At 38.4% G+C, this 20441-nt stretch overlaps 1 protein-coding gene and 1 long non-coding RNA gene across 10 annotated transcripts in view; one reads left to right on the plus strand and one right to left on the minus strand.

Moving 5' to 3' along the window:
- Positions 1–20441, minus strand: part of ptprfa (protein tyrosine phosphatase receptor type Fa) — a 397951-nt gene that overhangs the window by 221353 nt on the left and 156157 nt on the right. The gene's annotated exons all lie outside the window — the stretch shown is intronic.
- Positions 17607–20219, plus strand: LOC309689541. Its single transcript, XR_014271430.1, has 4 exons — positions 17607–17838; positions 18005–18121; positions 18238–18341; positions 18444–20219. It is a non-coding gene; the product is annotated as an uncharacterized lncRNA (long non-coding RNA).

Here is a 20441-nt window from a genome sequence, read left to right on the forward strand (position 1 = left end):
TATTCGAATCTTTATTATTATTATTCTATTTTATTATTATCTATTCCGTACGTTTTTTGAAAGCCTACTCCTTCAAAACCGTTCAACTTAGAAAAACCATTCAAACATCGTTAGATTCCTATTATTTTGGACATGATTGCTTCTATTTTTCTCATTTTTAACATTTATATTTTTAATTTTATTCAACTTTATTCAACAAAAATTTCCCATGTATTTCAATGGGGAGACCCTTCAAATTCTCATTCAACTTACTCATTTTTAAACTCTTACTACTTCAACATACGTTCACATAGAGCCACCATTCAAACTTTAAAACGAAGACAAGACATTCAACTATTCAACTTGTATTTATCTTTTCAATATCTATTATACTTTTTCTTCAGTTCCAGTTTAAGTTTCATGATGTTTTTTCACCCGTTTCAGAGTTTATAATGGGTGTGTATGGGACGGAATGTTGGGGCTAGAGTGAGACAGCTCAACTGCTAGAGTGAGAGGAGCAAAAAAAATAATCTTAAAATCTTTTTTAAAACTGCTGCTGTGTCCGCAGCGTTTGCTCTACAGGTATGATTTTACCCTCAAAACGTAGCCATGGCTGTCCTCTTTCATCCAATGTGTTTACTATTGTCCTAGGTGTTACGGTTCTTTCATAAATGTCACCAATGCACAGCCTCCTCCCTCCAACTCTTCCATAGACTCTAATGTTAAAATGGCTCAGAAGGTTCGTTTGAAAATCAGAAGAGCATGGTGTCTTTACACTGTCACCACGTCCATATAATAAACTCCACAGGCATGAAAACTGAGAATTAGGTAGACTAGACATGGCTGTCGCTCACGGTGAAAGAATTTTGTCAGTACGACTTTTACTTTTCATTTGGGAACGATTTGTTTCGGCCTGACTTTTCTGTTCATTTTAAGCAGCAAAAGTGAGGCGCATGTCTGTGTACGTGTGTATGGAGCCATTGGGTGCGGTCACTATAGCAACCAGGCTCACACCTGCCTGCTTAACGAGCTCTGCCTGCCACTGTACCAAGATTCATCTTAAACACTTCTCTTTCAACTGCTGCTGTGTCCACAGTGTTACAGCCATCATTTTACCCTCAAATTGTCGCCATTATTGTTCTCTTTCCAACACCGTATCTTTCAAAGCTCAGGCATTTAAACTTTTTAAACTGTGTGGATCAAAGTGGAGGGATCACATTTGAGTCATTCAGTGATTCAAAGAATATGACCTTTTAATATTCATTCAGATGTTTTCTGACTCTAAATGTTCTTTTCTCATTTCTTAGGGTTTTCTAATTTACATTTAAAACATTTTCAGTTTTTTTCCAACTCCTTCTTCTGTGTAACCTTCAGCTTTTAGCAGTTCAGCACCTTTGTTTTCAGGTTAAATTCGTTTTTTTTTTTTGTTTTTTTTAAATCTCATTTAATATTTTTAACTCAAAATTCAGCAATTAATTCATTTCAGTGCATACATTCAGATTCAAGCATTCACACTGCAGTTTCTTCAGAAAATGCACTTTCTAGTTATATTTTATTTTTCCGTACGTTTTTTGAAAGCCTACTCCTTCAAAACCGTTCAACTTAGAAAAACCATTCAAACACCGTTAGATTCCTATTCTTTTGGACAACATTGCTTCTATTTTTCTCATTTTTAACATTTATATTTTTAATTTTATTCAACTTTTTTCAACAAAAATTTATAATGTATTTCAATGGGGAGACCCTTCAAATTCTCATTCAACTTACTCATTTTTAAACTCTTACTACTTCCACATACGTTGACATAGAGCCACCATTCAAACTTTAAAACGAAGACAAGACATTCAACTATTCAACTTGTATTTATCTTTTCAATATCTATTATACTTTTTCTTCAGTTCCAGTTTAAGTTTCATGATGTTTTTTCAGCCGTTTCAAAATTTATAATGGGTGTGTATGGGACGGAATGTTGGGGCTAGAGTGAGACAGCTCAACTGCTAGAGTGAGAGGAGCAAAAAAATTAATCTTAAAATCTTTTTTAAAACTGCTGCTGTGTCCACAGCGTTTGCTCTACAGGTATGATTTTACCCTCAAAACGTAGCCATGGCTGTCCTCTTTCATCCAATGTGTTTACTATTGTACTAGGTGTTATGGTTCTTTCATAAATGTCACCAATGCACAGCCTCCTCCCTCCAACTCTTCCATAGACTCTAATGTTAAAATGGCTCAGAAGGTTCGTTTGAAAATCAGAAGAGCATGGTGTCTTTACACTGTCACCACGTCCATATAATAAACTCCACAGGCATGAAAACTGAGAATTAGGTAGACTAGACATGGCTGTCGCTCACGGTGAAAGAATTTTGTCAATACGACATGTACTTTTCATTTGGGAAGAATTTGTTTGGGCCTGACTTTTCTGTTCATTTTAAGCAGCAAAAGTGAGGTGCATGTCTGTGTACGTGTGTATGGAGCCATTGGGTGCAGTCACTATGGCAACCAGGCTCACACCTGCCTGCTTAACGAGCTCTGCCTGCCACTCTGCCAAGATTCATCTTAAGCACTTTTCTTTCAACTGCTGCTGTGTCCACAGTGTTACAGCCATCATTTTACCCTCAAATTGTCGCCATTATTGTTCTCTTTCCAACACCGTGTCTTTCAAAGCTCAGGCATTTAAACTTTTTAAACTGTGTGGATCAAAGTGGAGGGATCACATTTTCTTCATTCAGTGATTCAAAGAATATGAACTTTTAATATTCATTCAGATGTTTTCTGACTCTAAATGTTCTTTTCTCATTTCTTAGGGTTTTCTAATTTACATTTAAAACATTTTCAGCTTTTTTCCAACTTCTGCTTCTGTGTAACCTTCAGCTTTTAGCAGTTCAGCACCTTTGTTTTCAGGTTAAATTCGGGTTTTTTTTTTTTATCTCATTCAAAATTTTTAACTTAAATTCAGTAATTATTTCATTTCAATGCATACATTCAGATTCAAGCATTCACACTGCAGTTTCTTCAGAAAATGCACTTTCTAGTTATTATTATCTATTCCGTACGTTTTTTATAATCCTACTACTTCAAAACCGTTCAACTTAGAAAAACCATTCAAACACCGTTAGATTCCTATTCTTTTGGACAACACTGCTTCTATTTTTCATATTTTTAACATTTATATTTTTAATTTTATTCAACTTTATTCAACAAAAATTTATAATGTATTTCAATGGGGAGACCCTTCAAATCCTCATTCAACTTACTCATTTTTAAACTCTTACTACTTCCACATACATTGACATAGAGCCACCATTCAAACTTTAAAACGAAGACAAGACATTCAACTATTCAACTTGTATTTATCTTTTCAATATCTATTATACTTTTTCTTCAGTTCCAGTTTAAGTTTCATGATGTTTTTTCACCCGTTTCAGAGTTTATAATGGGTGTGTATGGGACGGAATGTTGGGGCTAGAGTGAGGCAGCTCAACTGCTAGAGTGAGAGGAGCAAAAAAATTAATCTTAAAATCTTTTTTAAAACTGCTGCTGTGTCCGCAGCGTTTGCTCTACAGGTATGATTTTACCCTCAAAACGTAGCCATCGCTGTCCTCTTTCATCCAATGTGTTTACTATTGTCCTAGGTGTTATGGTTCTTTCGTAAATGTCACCAATGCACAGCCTCCTCCCTCCAACTCTTCCATAGACTCTAATGTTAAAATGGCTCAGAAGGTTCGTTTGAAAATCAGAAGAGCATGGTGTCTTTCCACTGTCACCACGTCCATATAATAAACTCCACAGGCATGAAAACTGAGAATTAGGTAGACTAGACATTGCTGCCGCTCACGGTGAAAGAATTTCGTCAATACGACCTATATTTTTCATTTGGGAGCGATTTGTTTCGGCCTGACTTTTCTGTTCATTTTAAGCAGCAAAAGTGAGGCGCATGTCTGTGTACGTGTGTATGGAGCCATTGGGTGCAGTCACTATAGCAACCAGGCTCACACCTGCCTGCTTAACGAGCTCTGCCTGCCACTGTACCAAGATTCATCTTTAGCACTTCTCTTTCAACTGCTGCTGTGTCCACAGTGTTACAGCCATCATTTTACCCTCAAATTGTCGCCATTATTGTTCTCTTTCCAACACCGTATCTTTCAAAGCTCAGGCATTTAAACTTTTTAAACTGTGTGGATCAAAGTGGAGGGATCACATTTGAGTCATTCAGTGATTCAAAGAATATGACCTTTTAATATTCATTCAGATGTTTTCTGACTCTAAATGTTCTTTTCTCATTTCTTAGGGTTTTCTAATTTACATTTAAAACATTTTCAGTTTTTTTCCAACTCCTTCTTCTGTGTAACCTTCAGCTTTTAGCAGTTCAGCACTTTTGTTTTCAGGTTAAATTTGGGTTGTTTTTTTTTTATCTCATTCAAGATTTTTAACTTAAATTCAGTAATTAATTCATTTCAGTGCATACATTCAGATTCAAGCATTCACACTGCAGTTTCTTCAGAAAATGCACTTTCTAGTTAGTGTGAATGCTTGAAAAGCATTCACAGTATTGTTATTCTAATCTTTATTATTATTATTATTATTATATTTTATTTTTCCGTACGTTTTTTCAAAGCCTACTCCTTCAAAACCGTTCAACTTAGAAAAACCATTCAAACATCGTTAGATTCCTATTCTTTTGGACATGACTGCTTCTAATTTTCTCATTTTTAACATTTATATTTTTAATTTTATTCAACTTTATTCAACAAAAATTTCCCATGTATTTCAATGGGGAGACCCTTCAAATTCTCATTCAACTTACTCATTTTTATACTCTTACTACTTCCACATACATTGACATAGAGCCACCATTCAAACTTTAAAACGAAGACAAGACATTCAACTATTCAACTTGTATTTATCTTTTCAATATCTATTATACTTTTTCTTCAGTTCCAGTTTAAGTTTCATGATGTTTTTTCACCCGTTTCAGAGTTTATAATGGGTGTGTATGGGACGGAATGTTGGGGCTAGAGTGAGGCAGCTCAACTGCTAGAGTGAGAGGAGCAAAAAAATTAATCTTAAAATCTTTTTTAAAACTGCTGCTGTGTCCACAGCGTTTGCTCTACAGGTATGATTTTACCCTCAAAACGTAGCCATGGCTGTCCTCTTTCATCCAATGTGTTTACTATTGTCCTAGGTGTTACGGTTCTTTCATAAATGTCACCAATGCACAGCCTCCTCCTTCCAACTCTTCCATAGACTCTAATGTTAAAATGGCTCAGAAGGTTCGTTTGAAAATCAGAAGAGCATGGTGTCTTTCCACTGTCACCACGTCCATATAATAAACTCCACAGGCATGAAAACTGAGAATTCGGTAGACTAGAAGCTGCTGTCGCTCACGGTGAAAGAATTTTGTCAATACGACTTGTACTTTTAATTTGGGAACGATTTGTTTCGGCCTGACTTTTCTGTTCATTTTAAGCAGCAAAAGTGAGGTGCATGTCTGTGTCGTGTGTATGGAGCCATTGGGTGCAGTCACTATAGCAACCAGGCTCACACCTGCCTGCTTAACGAGCTCTGCCTGCCACTGTGCCAAGATTCATATTAAACACTTCTCTTTCAACTGCTGCTGTTATAATATACTATTATAATTTTTACCCTCAAAACGTAGCCATTGTTGTTCTCTTTCCAACACCGTGTCTTTCAAAACATTGAGATGTAAACTTTTTGAACTGTGTAGATCCAAGTAGATAGATAACCTCCTAACTGACCCATAGAAATACATTGTTTTCAGTCAGGAGTTTGTCTCAACAGCAGAAAAGACCCCACCTTTTAAATTACTCCTGTGACCACATTTTTGACAGCGGGAACATAAAGAACATGCTGTTGTGTAGAAAAATTCCTCTGGATCTCCATGGTTTAAAAGCTGGCTTGACAGGAATTACAATTTTGGATTTAGAAGCAGTTTTTCCAACAGATGCCATTAAGCAGATTTGAAAGGGGTCACAGAATAATAGTGTCATTGTCCAGAGTCTGTGACTCCTTGTTTATATTTAAGTTTATTATTATTATGGGATTTTGTGCTCCTTTTTCACATTTCATGTTCCTATGTTCTGTGTTCCCTAGTCTGTGTTAAGTTTGTGTGGGTTTTGTTCTGTCGGTGTGTTTCCTGTTTTACGTTGAAGGTCCGTGTCCAATCTCAGTGTGTTCAGATTACATGTCAGACAATCATGTCTGATTACTCCCAGCTGTGCCCTCCTTCTGTGTCTCATTCCCTCGTTATCCCTCTGTGTATTTAAGCCTTGTGTTTGCGGCTGGTTCATCTGTGTATCGCCCTCTGTTGCCCTGTGTGGCTTCCCTATGTTTTCTACATCTCCCTGCATCTCTGTTTCATGTTTGTTTTTGCTTAGCCTTTTCCAGTTTAGGTTACTCTTAGGTGTTTTTTGTACACCACGTTCCTGTTTGTTTTGCCTTCGTGTTAATAAAGCTCGCTCTCTACTTAAGCAGTCTGCATCTTGGCTCCGTTAATAATTCAGACAAATAGTATGTCAGTAGTTAGTGTAGGCCAACTGAATAGAGCATTCTGATTGCCCTGCTAAATGCAAGCTGATTGTGTATTGGTGGACTTGTCTTCTGCACACAGGTTTTTCAGATCTGGAGTCAGTTGATGACTTTAAAATAATCTTTTCTGACTGGATAATTAAAGCTCACAGCATCTACCTGTCTGTAGTTAATTTCCCCACCTTTTAACTAACGTTTAACTAATCTAATCTCATTTAATGTTTCTGTTTATAGTCTGTATAGTTTATCTCCCCACGAATACACTCAAAGTAGTCTTAAAATAAAACCCACAAAACAGTTCAAGATTTAATACTTTTTATTTGCTCATTTAATGCCAGTTGCCCTGTTTTTCTGTATGTCACTCATTCGCTTATACTTGGGCAAAAAGTACCAATTTGTACACTAGTATAGTGTATTTTTTCCCTCTATCTCTCTATGTCTGTCACACACACAGACCAACACACAGACATGTATATGCTCATTAATGCTGTTCAAACTGATGCTCAAATTTCCAAGCACCACCTGAACGCCTCATCTGTTTTTAACCCATCACTGGACCAACTGTCGTCATTCCGCTTTGCTCTCTGCTGTGGTAAGTACAATACAATCAGTACTGCAGTGTTTTATTTTTATGATGGTAAAAATACGTTTGACATTTAAACTCACATATCAAGTCCAACAGAGTTCAAAGAATAAAGAAAGGAAAAAAAAAAAAGAATAACCTTCGCTATCATTTATACAGGTTTATGATGTTTTGCTGTTAGCAGCAGTGCTAACGCTAGCTTCAATGCTAATGCTAACGCCAGCTATAGTGCTAACACTAGCCTTAGCAATTGTTAACTGACAAAAAGAATATTCCTGTGATATCCCTGTGATATTTATTGGCGGTCACTGAGACAAAAGTAACAAATGAGCTTCATTATTGCCATTGTGGCTCAGTTTTAACAGTAAGAATGCTAACGCTAGCTGCAATGCTAACGCTAGCTGCAATGCTAACGCTAGCTGCAATGCTAACGCTAGCTGCAATGCTAACGCTAGCTACAGTGCTAACATTAACTGAAGTGCTAATGCTAGCTGGAATGCTAAGGCTAGTAACAGTCTAACAGTCTTACATAAGTGGCAATACTTCAGGTAATTAGTTTGAATTATAAAATGGCTGCTGTGTCTTTTAGTGTGCTGTATTATTCTATAACCTGCTAATTATAAGTTCAGTGTATCATGTCGTGTGGGCTTTGTATTTCTGTTAGTCTGATAACACTGTACAGACAACTAACATATTATTTCTCCTCTTACACTTTCAGGAACTTGACTGACATCTGTGCTTTGCCTGGTAGGTGTGCACATACTGTAAGAGAAGCAGACCAAAATAAAAATAAAAAATCTGAATAATATAAACTGTAAAGTGATGGGTTCAAAGTTTTTGCTAGACCTTTTAAACACAATTTTATAACAAATACACACAAGTGCAGCTTAACAATTGGGCTAAATATTTTTTTTCGTATATTTTTGTAGTCACACTACATGTGATTAGTTAATGATTCACTCAATCATATTTGTATTTAAAAATATTATTGCTGAATTTAATTAAATATTTATTATTTTAAAAAGTGCCCAATTATGCAACTTTTTGCACATGGCAGCCGACAACAGTTTAGCTTGAATATTTAAAAATATTATTGCTGAATTTAATTAAATATTTATTATTTTAAAAAGTGCCCAATTATGCAACTTTTTGCACATGGCAGCCGACAACAGTTTAGCTTGAATATTTGTTTTGTCCTTTTTCAGTAGTCACAATTAGTTCATACAATTACCATGTGATATTATTTTAATAAAATTATTATATTTTTCTTGTTTTTTTGTTCACAGTGTGTAGAAGAAGAAGAACAAGGACCAGATCTCCAGTCTTCTCTCTCACATCCCAACCCCCCAACCCCTCTGTCCTCTGTCTTGCTCCACCTGTTGTCTCTGCCTTCTTTCCATCTGTATTTCACTCTGTGGTTTGTGAGAAATTTTGCCAAACCAACAATCCTTTTGCGGTTTGATTTCAAAGCCGTGTCTCTCCTGCTCTGTCTGTTCTCTCTGCTAAATTTTCTCTCTACCTGTTTTTCACTCTTGGCTTGCTGCTGAAAAACGCCAAGCCAACAAAACAATAAAGAGTGCATATTTTGCCTCAACCTATGAACAAACTGAACAAACAAAGAAAAATCTGCGGTTTGATTTCCAAGCCGTGTCTCTCCTGCTCTGCCTGTTCTCTCTTCTAAATTTTCTCTCTACCTGTTTTTCACTCTTGGCTTGCTGCTGAAAAACGCCAAGCCATTAAAGCAATAAGGAGTGCATATATTGCCTCTACCTGAGAACAAACAAAGAAAACTCTAATTCACGGTTTGATTGTGATTTCCCAGCCGTGTCTCTCCTGCTCTGCCTGTTCTCTCTTCTAAATTTTCTCTCTACCTGTTTTTCACTTTGCGCTTGCTGCTAAGTTGTGCCAAGCTAATAAAGAGAGTGCATAATATTCTCTTGACTGAAGAACAAACTGTCAAACGAAAGACAACTGTTTCTGACAAATAAAAACTGAAATATAAAGACAAAGAGAACATCTCCTGGTGTGTGCCACTCTTATTTTATAAACATATTTTCTAAAGCCTAAGAAACACAGGTGTGTGAAAATGCCAAGGAAGCAGAAAAAGTCACAAGCTGCAAAACAACGCTGGAAGAAGTTCCATGAGTTTCACAGTGTACCAATATGTGAACAGGCTGAGTTTGATTTTCCTCAGAGCTCTGCAGAAGACAGTGTGTCTACAAAGACCAATGCTGATGGTGTCAAACAGGCAGGTCAACATGTTCCTGCACATGTACAACAGGTATCTTATGCTGATGCTGTAAAGAGTGGACTGCAGCATGAATTTAATGAACAACATGAGGTGTCATGTGACCCACAGGTGGGTTATGCTGATTTTTTGAAAAGAGGCTGTCACAGTGATGTGGCAGGACCATCTCATGCAGAAAGAATGAACCTTGAAAATCAGCCATCTGTTACACAGGTCTGTGCATCTCACAGCCAGGCTCATCCCAAGTATGGAGACTCCAGAAACAAGCAGTGCACATGTAACTCACTCACATTTCTTGCATTCCTTCATGAGAATGTAAACATGACTACAGCTGACCTTAATCTGGTCTTGGATAAAGGTGATGTGATGTACAAAGAGGCCAAGAAAAGATTTCCTAAAAATATTCATTTGGCAACCGATGAGCTGCCAGACAAAGTTGATGCTCGCTGGTCTATGTATGATGTCGACATGACACAGCCTTCCCGGTATGGGACATTTGAAGAACCTCCAGAGGAAGCAGTAGATACCTTTCTCAGCTTAGAAGCAGGACTGAGCTGCCTGTTGTCAGATGTGCAGTATGCCTTACTGATTATGAGTGGATTGTGTATAGCAGTGTTCAGATCCACATCAAGCAAATATGGTTTCTTTGATCCACACTCCAGAACACCCAGTGGTCTTCCTCTACTACTACAGTCACGTAATCGTGGTACAGCAGTGATGCTGAAATTCACACTCCTCAGTGACATGATTAAGAGGATCCAAGATTCTTATGAAATGATGGAGATATCACCTTCTTGTAACTATGAGCTGAAGCCTGTGCAGTTCTACAGTATGAGCACAGTCAACCTGAGTGATACTATCACAGACACAGTCTGCAGACCAACAGCTGCCACTGCTGTGGCACCTACTCACTCTGATGCAACTGTTGATGAAGCAAACCCCTCTTCTCCAAGGAGAAACACAACCACTGATCTGACTGAGAACATCTTTTGTCAAATGGTGAAACAAAAAGAAGACCAAATGACTCAGTTCACATCATATGAAGATCAGAATGAACCTCCTAATATACCCACTGAACAACTATGCAGTGAATTAAGTTTCCTTCCATCAAGTGATGCTTTTTCATGTCAATCAAATGCTGCCATAACAAATGTTGCTGCCTGTGACCTTTCTGATATAGTTTTACAAAAACTGAAAAAAGTTAATAAACAACAAAGGAACAAAATGAAAAGAAGATTAATGGCATCAGAGAAACCCAGAAATAAGAGAAAAGAAAACCAAAAAAGGAAAGAACAACAAAAGTATGCTTCAAATAAAAATTACAAAGAAAAGAAAAAATCTTGCACAAGCGAGGCATATAAAAACAATCCTGAAGTCAGACAGAAAAGACAACAGTATATGAAAAGACGTTACTGTGAAAATGATGAATTCAGAAAGAAACAAAAACAATATGTTAAAAAACGTTTTTCTGAGAATGCTACAGTTAGAAAGAAACAACAACAATATATTAAAAGACGCTACTGTGAGAACGATGAATTCAGAAAGAAACAACAACAATATATTAAAAGACGCTACTGTGAGAACGATGAATTCAGAAAGAAACAACAACAATATATTAAAAGACGCTACTGTGAGAACGATGAATTCAGAAAGAAACAACAACAATATATTAAAAGACGCTACTGTGACAATGCTGAATTTAGACAAAAACAAAAAAACTATATCACTAAAAGGTATCAAGAAAACCCTGAATTCAGAGAGAGACAGAGATCTCGAGTGACTCAGCGTTATGCACGTGATGACGCATTCAGAGTAAGACACAGACAACTAATGAAACAACTAATGCGAGACAGGTATCAAAGTAATCTTGCCTTCAGGATTATGCACAATATGAGATGTGCAATGAAAATAAAAAGGAAATACAGATGGGTGAACAGACAAACCCAAGAGAGTGACAACAGTGTGATTAACGAGGCCATATCTGTGTTCAAATCACAAATCAAAGCTGGACCATCATACCCATGTACTGTATGCTTCAAGGCTTCATTTCCAAACCAAGTACGACCCTGCAGAAGGTCAAATTATGTCAAAAACCCACATGTGGTTGCAACATGTTTGACAGGAAAGTTTGTTCATGTTTGTGATGAAAACTGCAGAAATGAGCAGTGCAATGTTCCCGATGAGAGAAAGAGAGAGTGGATTTGTCACACTTGCCACGATCATCTTAAAAATGGATCCATGCCAGCACTTGCTGTTGCCAATAAACTGGATCTTGCTGATACTCCACCTGAACTGTCTGATCTCAACATACTGGAGAGACATCTCATAGCCAAGTGCATACCATTTGCCAAGATCATTCCTCTTCCCAAAGGCAGACAAAGAGCAATTAGAGGAAATGTGGTCTGTGTCCCATCAGAGGTACAGGAAACTGTTGAAACACTACCTCGATTGAGAATTAATTCTCAGGTCATGAGAGTAAAATTGAAGAGACGCTTGTCTTACAAAGGTCATCAGCTGTTTCAGACTGTAAGCTGGTCTAAACTTGTGCAAGCACTGCATAAACTCAAGCAGATTCATCCACAGTATAAGGATGTGAGCATCAGAGATGATGCTGAGCTGTGTGATCCAACACTTCCTGATGAAGATGATGATGATGATGAAAACATGAATGAGGACGATTATGATGAGGCTGATTTAATGGAAATTGACAGCTGTGAGAAAAATGCACTGAGTGAAGCACAAAATAAAAATGAACAGGATATTGACATGTTACCCTGTGATGGTGAACAATCACATGAACAGATGAGAGATGATTCAGAGCAAGAAGATGGACTGACTAATGGTGGTTTTGCACTCGAGTCCTGTTTGCAGCCCCCTGATGTGGCTGAGGAGATATTATGTTTCAGTGAAGGAATCTACTCTGTTGCTCCTGCAGAGAGAAACAATCCAATAAGTTTTTTCAAAACACCTAAACTGGAGGCCATGGCCTTCCCTGTGCAGTTTCCTACAGGCCAAAACACACTTGATGAAAGAAGGCTGATCAAAGTATCCCCCAGTGGGTATTTCAAATCAAGACTTTTCTGCATTGATGATCGTTTTGCCAAAGACACAAACTATTTATTCTTTGCACAGTTTGTGACTGAAATACACTTGGCTACATCCAGCATGACAGTACAGTTAAGGAAGGCAAAGCCTCTGACCAGAGATGGTAGAAAAATAACCTCAGGCATGTTACAAGATAAACATGAGGTGGAGAAACTGGTGCGAAATAAAGATGCAGTGAGATTCATGCAGCCTCTGAGAGGAACCCCAGCCTATTGGGAGAAAACAACAAGAGATCTTTTTGCCATGATCAGACAGTTGGGAACTCCCACGTTCTTTTGCACATTTTCAGCTGCTGAAATGCGCTGGCCTGAAGTGATCGAGGCAATAACAAGGCAGCAAGGTGAACAAGTGAATTTTGAAGGACTCGACTGGTCAGCAAAGTGTGACATCCTGAGAAGCAATCCTGTCACAACAATGCGCATGTTTGACAAGAGAGTTGAAGCATTATTCAGAGATTTACTCTTATCTCCCGCAGAGCCACTTGGCAAAGTCATTGACTACTTTTACAGAGTTGAGTTTCAGCACAGAGGAAGCCCACACATACACTGCCTCCTGTGGGTAGAAGGTGCTCCTGTGTTTGAGGAGGATGATGAGCAAACTGTTCTTGATTTTATAAACAAATACATCACAGCTCAGCTGCCTGATCCACATAAACAACCTGAATTGTACAAAAAAGTAACAGAAGTGCAAAAACACAGTAAGAACCACACAAAGACGTGCTTTAGGAGTTTAAGCTCCGGGTGCCGTTTTGGTTTTCCCAAACCACCCTGCAATGAGACAATGATCACAAGACCCAGTGAGGATGATGCACTGGAAGTAGAAACGGCAAAGAACAAGCTCAGACCACTGAACCAGCTGCTAAATGAACCTGAAACTGCTTCCATGAGTTTAGAGCAGCTCTTGGAAAGATGCAAGTTGACACATGCAGAATATGAGAGATACCTGAATAAAATGAACATGAGGAGTACGATCATACTAAAGCGTGATCCAAAAGACTCTTGGATAAACGGCTATAATCCACATCTGCTTGAAGCCTGGAACAGTAATATCGACATAAGCTTTGTTTTAGATGCTTTTGGTGCTGCAAATTATTTAATGAAATATATATCAAAAAAAGAGGGCGGGCTATCTGAGTACCTGAAAACTGTCATTGAGAACTCCCATAAGGACAGTGTAAATGAGTGCGATGAAATGAGAGCCGTCATGCAGGCATATTCAAAGAAGCGAGAGATCAGTGCACAGGAGTGTGTTGCTCGTGCATGTGGTCTTCACATGAAGCAATGCTCACGTGCTGTAATATTCATTCCAACTGATGATAATCCTGTGAAAATGAGTCGTCCCCTGTCAGTTCTGGACAACACAACACCTGAGTCTTCCAATGTTTGGATGACATCTTTGAATGACAAATACAAAGCCAGACCTGAAACACCAGAGTATGAGGAGATGTGCATGGCAGACTTTGCTGCTACTTGCAGGATTGTCTATGGCCAACAGAAAAAAGGTAAAGATGTTTTGCCCCTTCTCAATGAGATGGGGTTTGTGCAAAGGCGCAAAAACAATAAGCCTGCTATCATCAGATTTCACCGCTGCTCACAAGAAAAACATCCAGAGCAATATTACGGAAGACTGCTTAAACTGTACCTTCCTCATCGTTCAGACCACGAACTGAAAACACCATCGTTGCCAACCTATCAGGCTTTCTATGGTGCTGGCTGTGTACAGCTGCCAGGTACTGACCGTCTTGAGTACGTGCAACACATTGTCAAAAGAAACAGAGAAAAATATGAGAAAAACAGTGAGGAGATCGAGAGCGCTGTTGAGGAATATGAGCAGAACAGAGGTGTGACTGACGAATGGTGTAATCTGGCACCTGAATCAGATCTCGTAAGGTTGCCACTTGTCGAACAAGAAAGAGAGCGAGACAATGAAAATGAACAGGAAGATGTGCCCGACTACAGCCGTCAGGCTGATGCTTCAACAGAAGTCAGAGCCATCAGGGAACCCCCTGCTATTGATCCCACATTGTTACGTCAGATGTTTCAAAATCTGAATAAGAAGCAAGCCTGCATATTTTATGCAGTTAGAGACTGGTGCATTAAAAGAGTCTGTGCTCTAAATCCAGAGCAGTTTTTCTTTTATATTAATGGTGGTGCTGGAACAGGAAAATCACATCTAATCAAATGCATCTACTCAGAAGCATCTAAGATACTGAGCAAAGTGCCCAGATATGCAGACGACGTTGACATATCAAAACCCACCGTCCTGTTAACTGCTTTCACTGGGACTGCAGCTTTTAACATTTCTGGAACAACACTGCATTCTCTTCTCAAGCTGCCTAGAAGCTTAAAACCTCCCATTCAGGGACTTGGCAATCAGCTGGATGAAGTCAGATCAGAACTTTTGAATGCTGAAATAATCGTCATTGACGAAGTGTCTATGGTGTCAAGACATCTGTTTGCATATGTAGATGCAAGACTCAAACAGATCAAAGGGACTCGGAGACCCTTTGGAGGCATGTCAGTCATTGCTGTCGGAGACTTCTATCAGCTACCCCCAGTGCGACAGTCTAAACCTCTCTGTGTGCACGACCCGTCTGAGATCGACCTGTGGCGGGAGCATTTTCAGATGATCACTCTGACTGAGATTATGCGTCAGAAAGATGATGTTGTCTTTGCTGAGATGCTGAACAGAATTCGTGTAAAAGGAAAGTTGGATGAGCTTTGCGAAGCAGATAGAAATTTGTTGTTACAGGCCATAACTGAACCAGCCCATTGTCCGACTGATGCATTGCACATTTTTGCAACTAATAAAGAAGTGGATGCACACAACTCTTCAACACTGGCTCTGCTCCACACTCATATCATTGACATCCATGCAGATGATTATAGAAAAGATCCTAGAACTGGCAGAATGGCACTTCAAGACAGACCATTGAAAGGAGGTAAAAACGAGTTACCAGACACACTGAAAGTTGCAGAAGGAGCTCGTGTCATGCTCACCAGAAACATTGACATACAAAATGGTTTGGTTAATGGAGCTTTTGGAATACTACTTAGAGTAGTTTACTCTGAAAATGACCAACACATCATCAAGCTTGGACTTAAAATGGATAATGAGACATCTGGAAAGAATAACCGCACACCAGCAGACGATATGGTGTACATTGAGAGAGCAGAGGAGAATCTGAAGCAGAAAGGAGTGGTACGAAGACAGTTCCCAGTGAAGCTGGCCTTTGCATGTACAATACATAAGGTACAGGGTATGACAACTACATCAGCTGTTGTCTCTCTTAAGAGCATTTTTGAGCCCGGCATGGCCTACGTAGCTGTCAGTAGAGTGACGTCTCTCAGTGGACTGTATCTTCTTGATATGGAGGAGAAAAAAATATTCACCAACCCAGAAATCACTGCAGCGCTTGAGAACATGAGACAAGCCAACCTTGATGACATGATGCCTCTTCTACACGTGAGGCAAACACTGAGCAGGTCAGAGGTTTTCACCATTGTTCATCATAATACAGAGGGACTGCCAGCTCACATTAATGACATCAAAAGTCACCATGAATTGTGTCTAGCAGATGTTTTGTGCCTAACAGAAACACACCTGCGGGGCTCTTTTGTCGCAGAGAGTCTCCACTTGGAAAATTACAATTTGTTCAAACGCAACAGACACCTGTCCTACACAAACTTTCCCCAGATGGCAAACAGAAGTGGTGGTGGAGTTGCTGTTTATGTGAAAAGTGACATTCAAGTGCATGAAAAACAGTACATCCATAATGTAACTGACCTTGAATTTCTGGCTTTAAAGGTTGAAGCACCAGTCAGTGCTCTGATTGCAGTTGTATACAGACCTCCAGACTACACTCTGAGGCCATTCCTGAAAAACCTGGTAAGCCTATTAGACTCATTGGAGATCATGGACTGTCATCCCATCATAGTTTGTGGTGATTTTAATGAGAATGTTTTATCCAGTGCAAACAAACCAATCCTGGAGCTGTTTGAGTCTAGGGGATACGCACAGGTCATCACTGCCCCTACCACAGAGAAGAACACACTGCTTGACCTAATTTTCATTTCTCAGTCAGATCGATGTCTCCATTCTGGAGTCATGAAGACATACCATAGTTACCATGACCCAGTATACTGTGTATTGTCCTGTGATGATTCATGATCTAGATCTTTGAATACAGTAAGTAATTTCTATATTTTTGAATGACTTAAGAAAGTAGAGCGATGCTTGAACTCCAGAAAGAAGTCCAGACGCTTTTCTTTGCAAGCTCCTTTGACTACGATGACCTGGATGACTGAGAACCTTCACAGACATAAAGTAGAGCGATATTTAAAAGTTGACGCCCTGCATTGCAGTATAATGTTTGAATTGTTTACATAAAATACAATTACATGAATTAAGTAATGATATCAGTAAAAGATGACAATTTTATTTATTACAGAAAATCTAAAATTCACTAACAGTAACCTATAAATGTCAGAAAAATCAAATATAGCAGTTTAAAATGAATAGTGTAGGCATATCCTCTCTGCAGCCAGGCTTCAACATCCTGCCAGGCTGCCCCAGTCTCACTGTGGCTGGGAGGGAGGGAGGGTGGACCAGAGGATTGCCTACACAACACATAAATGTTCAACAGCTTCTTCATTGTTTCTGAGAGAACAATAATGACTAAAGGTTGCTTTTTAAAAAAACAAACAAACAAACAAACAAACAAAACCTAATTACAGCAATAATGACAGTTAAGCCACTTTATGTGTGCCTCTATTTTGAAATACTATTTACAAAAATGTTATTATTTTGGTTTGTTATAAACTTTAAACTTTTTCAAAAGTATACGATTATATTTTTGGACCAATTTTACTATGAAACATAAATTTTTATGAGCTTTTATCATGTTTCTGGCCAGTGCAATCATCAGGGTGGGTCTGGGTTGATAACTGCACATTTCTGGCCAGAAATGTTTCAGCAGTGCTACATATGTAGTGCATATGTTACACTTGCTTTCTGTTACCAGCTGATACCCTACATTTGTATAGACATTGGATGGTGTGAGGTTGGGGAGTTGAGTGGGAGGGGGGGGGGAGGGTACGGTGGGAGTTGAGGGGGGGGGTTTCCTTTCCTGTTAGGTTTCCTTTTTTTTTCTTTTTTTTTTTTTAAGCAAGACACAGTCCTCCTGTGTCTTCTCCAAGCTTCACATGTAAAATCCAACAATGTGAAGCACATAGCAGCCAGAAACTGTAATGCCACAGATCAGAGAAACTTCATCATCACCATCTTCATCGCCGTACGATCAGAGCGTGAGACTTCACATCTGGAGCACAGGAGACATTCTGTGATAAGTCCTCCTTCTAGCTTGTCCCACAAGCAGCCGGTGAGATTTACTCACAACAAAAAGGGTTAATGACATAATTTCCATGAAAACATGTATTCATTCTTTGTAAAGTGTTTAAATTGTGTTTTCACTTGACCTTAGGAGTGTTAGAGTGTATTGTAATGTCTGTACTCAGGTGTTTCCCTCTGTGATCCATCCCCTTCAGAGCTGAGACACTCAGGACTGAACAGACGGCACAGTTTCTGTGACTGAGCCTCCAAAACACCTTCTTTGAAACCACTCATGATAGAAGGGCTTCATATTTGCAGCAGCACTACTACAGGTATTCAGTTTATTACAGGATGTGTTTGTTTCTTAGGACCAGCTCTGAGTGCACACTACCTAACATATACACCTTTCTGTTCATTACAAACCCACTACTCTGGATCATATGGCCAGTTGGCAGGAATGTTGCTGCAGGAAAACATCCCTGGAGATCACCATCATTGTCAGACTGACTGTGCCTCCTCTGTGCAGTGTCAAGATCCTCCCTAAATGAGTGTGTAAGTTAACATTTTCATTATTTTATTCCCTTTGACAAGACAAGTATCACTGATATTTACATTTACAACTACATATTCCTGTTTTCTGCTCTTCTTTTAAAGTCCTCAGCTATCCTGCTTCTGTGCTGCTTGCCACACATCAAACTGTGGCCGGATGACAGGGAGGATCCACTCTGAAGTCACTGGACATGATGAGGATCATATGGGACTTTATAGTTTCACAGAAACGATGTGCTCTGTGATTACAGGTTTTAAATGGACATAATGACTGCCTCTCTCTGATCAACAGGCTAAAGGATTGTTGTCATTGTTAGTGCTCTGTACAATGTATGCTTATTTAGTATTTCATCACAGAGCAAACCTTTTTTTCTTTAACATATTTTTATTTTTTTATTTGTGGGGATAGGTTAATTGATTAATCCAAATTGTCACTAGGTGTGAATGTGCGAGTGAATGTGAGTGTGAATGGTTGTCTGTCCCTGTGTGTTGGCCCTGTGACAGACTGGCGACCTGTCCAGGGTGTACCCCGCCTTTCGCCCTATGACAGCTGGGATAGGCTCCAGCGCCCCCCGCGACCCTGGAAAGGATAAGCGGAAGCGAATGGATGGATGGATGGATATTTTTATTTTGTTCTAATGTTGAATTAACTGTGGGGATTTTTTTTAAGTGGGCACTCGGGATGTCATATGACCAGAAATGTGGTAACTGGAATTCAACAGTATGGAAGAAAAAATCTGCTAAGAACAAAACACACACAAAACCCCCCAAGAAAATTCAAATTCATTCCATGTAATCCAATCTAAAACATTTTAAACTGCTGAACATCAACACAAACAGCGTTAAAAAACAGTGTTAACAGAATGATTATGATGATTTTGTACCAAAGTTTCAGGTCACATGGCACACCTAGTGTGTAGTGTGGGGTATCAGCTGGTAAGTATAGTTTTTTTTTTTTCATATTTGTGTCCTTAGAGTTCAGATAGATAAAGCCTTGTGTATAATAATTAGTCATAACCACAACTCAAAGTCAGGGACTAACTAATTTTGGGACTTTGTGTCTGAGCCCAGGTTAAAACAATGTGTAAAAAAGCATTTAGTGGCATGGCTGAACAATGCTGTATTGATACTTATTTATCCATGTTCACAAAAAGGACTAATGTGTTTATTTGATTATTTGCATGTGTTAAACTGTGTCACCACCTTACGCTTTCATTTGACTTTACTCAAAAATCTCTATACAGTTCTCTTTTACCACTGTGTGGACTCTGTTTACATTAAAACATAAAGAAGAATGAGTAATAAAAAGATGTGTAGACAGATTAAGTAGGACGATAGAAACAGCTGTTCAGCCATGTTCTAAGAAACCAACACAATTTAAAGGTTCAGGATTGTGGTTTTAAAAGTTGAATTTTCATGTATTTCATATCTTGCTTATTATTTTTTATTTAGTTATTTAATTTAGTTATTTTTATTTATTCTACTAGTCCTTTTCAGAAAGAAGCTGTAAAATATGACTTAAGATTTTTATGTTATTTTCTATGACATACAAAACAAATTGATGTATGTAATACTATTAAACATGATATACACATGTGTATATGTCTGAAAAACATTATGCTGTATATTAAAGTTTGTATTTTCTCCAGAATTTTTGTTCATCTTTTAAGTTCATTTCAATTAGAAGAATTTGAACTTTTAATATTCATTCAGAGGTTTTCTGACTCTAAATTTTCTTTTGTCATTACTCATCTTTTTATTATTTACATTTTAAACATGTTTAGCTTTTTTCCAACTTCTTCTGTGTGAACATCAGCTTTCAAAAGTTCTGCACTTTTGTTTTCAGGTGAAAATTTCTGTATTTTCCAGCTCATTCGGAATTTTTAACTTAACATTCAGCAATTAATTCATTTCAGTGCATACATTCAGATTCAAGCATTCACACTGCAGTTTCTTCAGAAAATGCACTTTCTAGTTATTATATTTTATTCTGTATTCCGTACGTTTTTTGTAATCCTATAACTTCAAAACCGTTCAACTTAGAAAAACCATTCAAACACCGTTAGATTCCTATTCTTTTGGACAACACTGCTTCTATTTTTC

This window comes from Aulonocara stuartgranti, assembly GCF_965226115.1.
Source record: "Aulonocara stuartgranti genome assembly, chromosome: 15".
Classification (NCBI taxonomy): Eukaryota; Metazoa; Chordata; class Actinopteri; order Cichliformes; family Cichlidae; genus Aulonocara; species Aulonocara stuartgranti.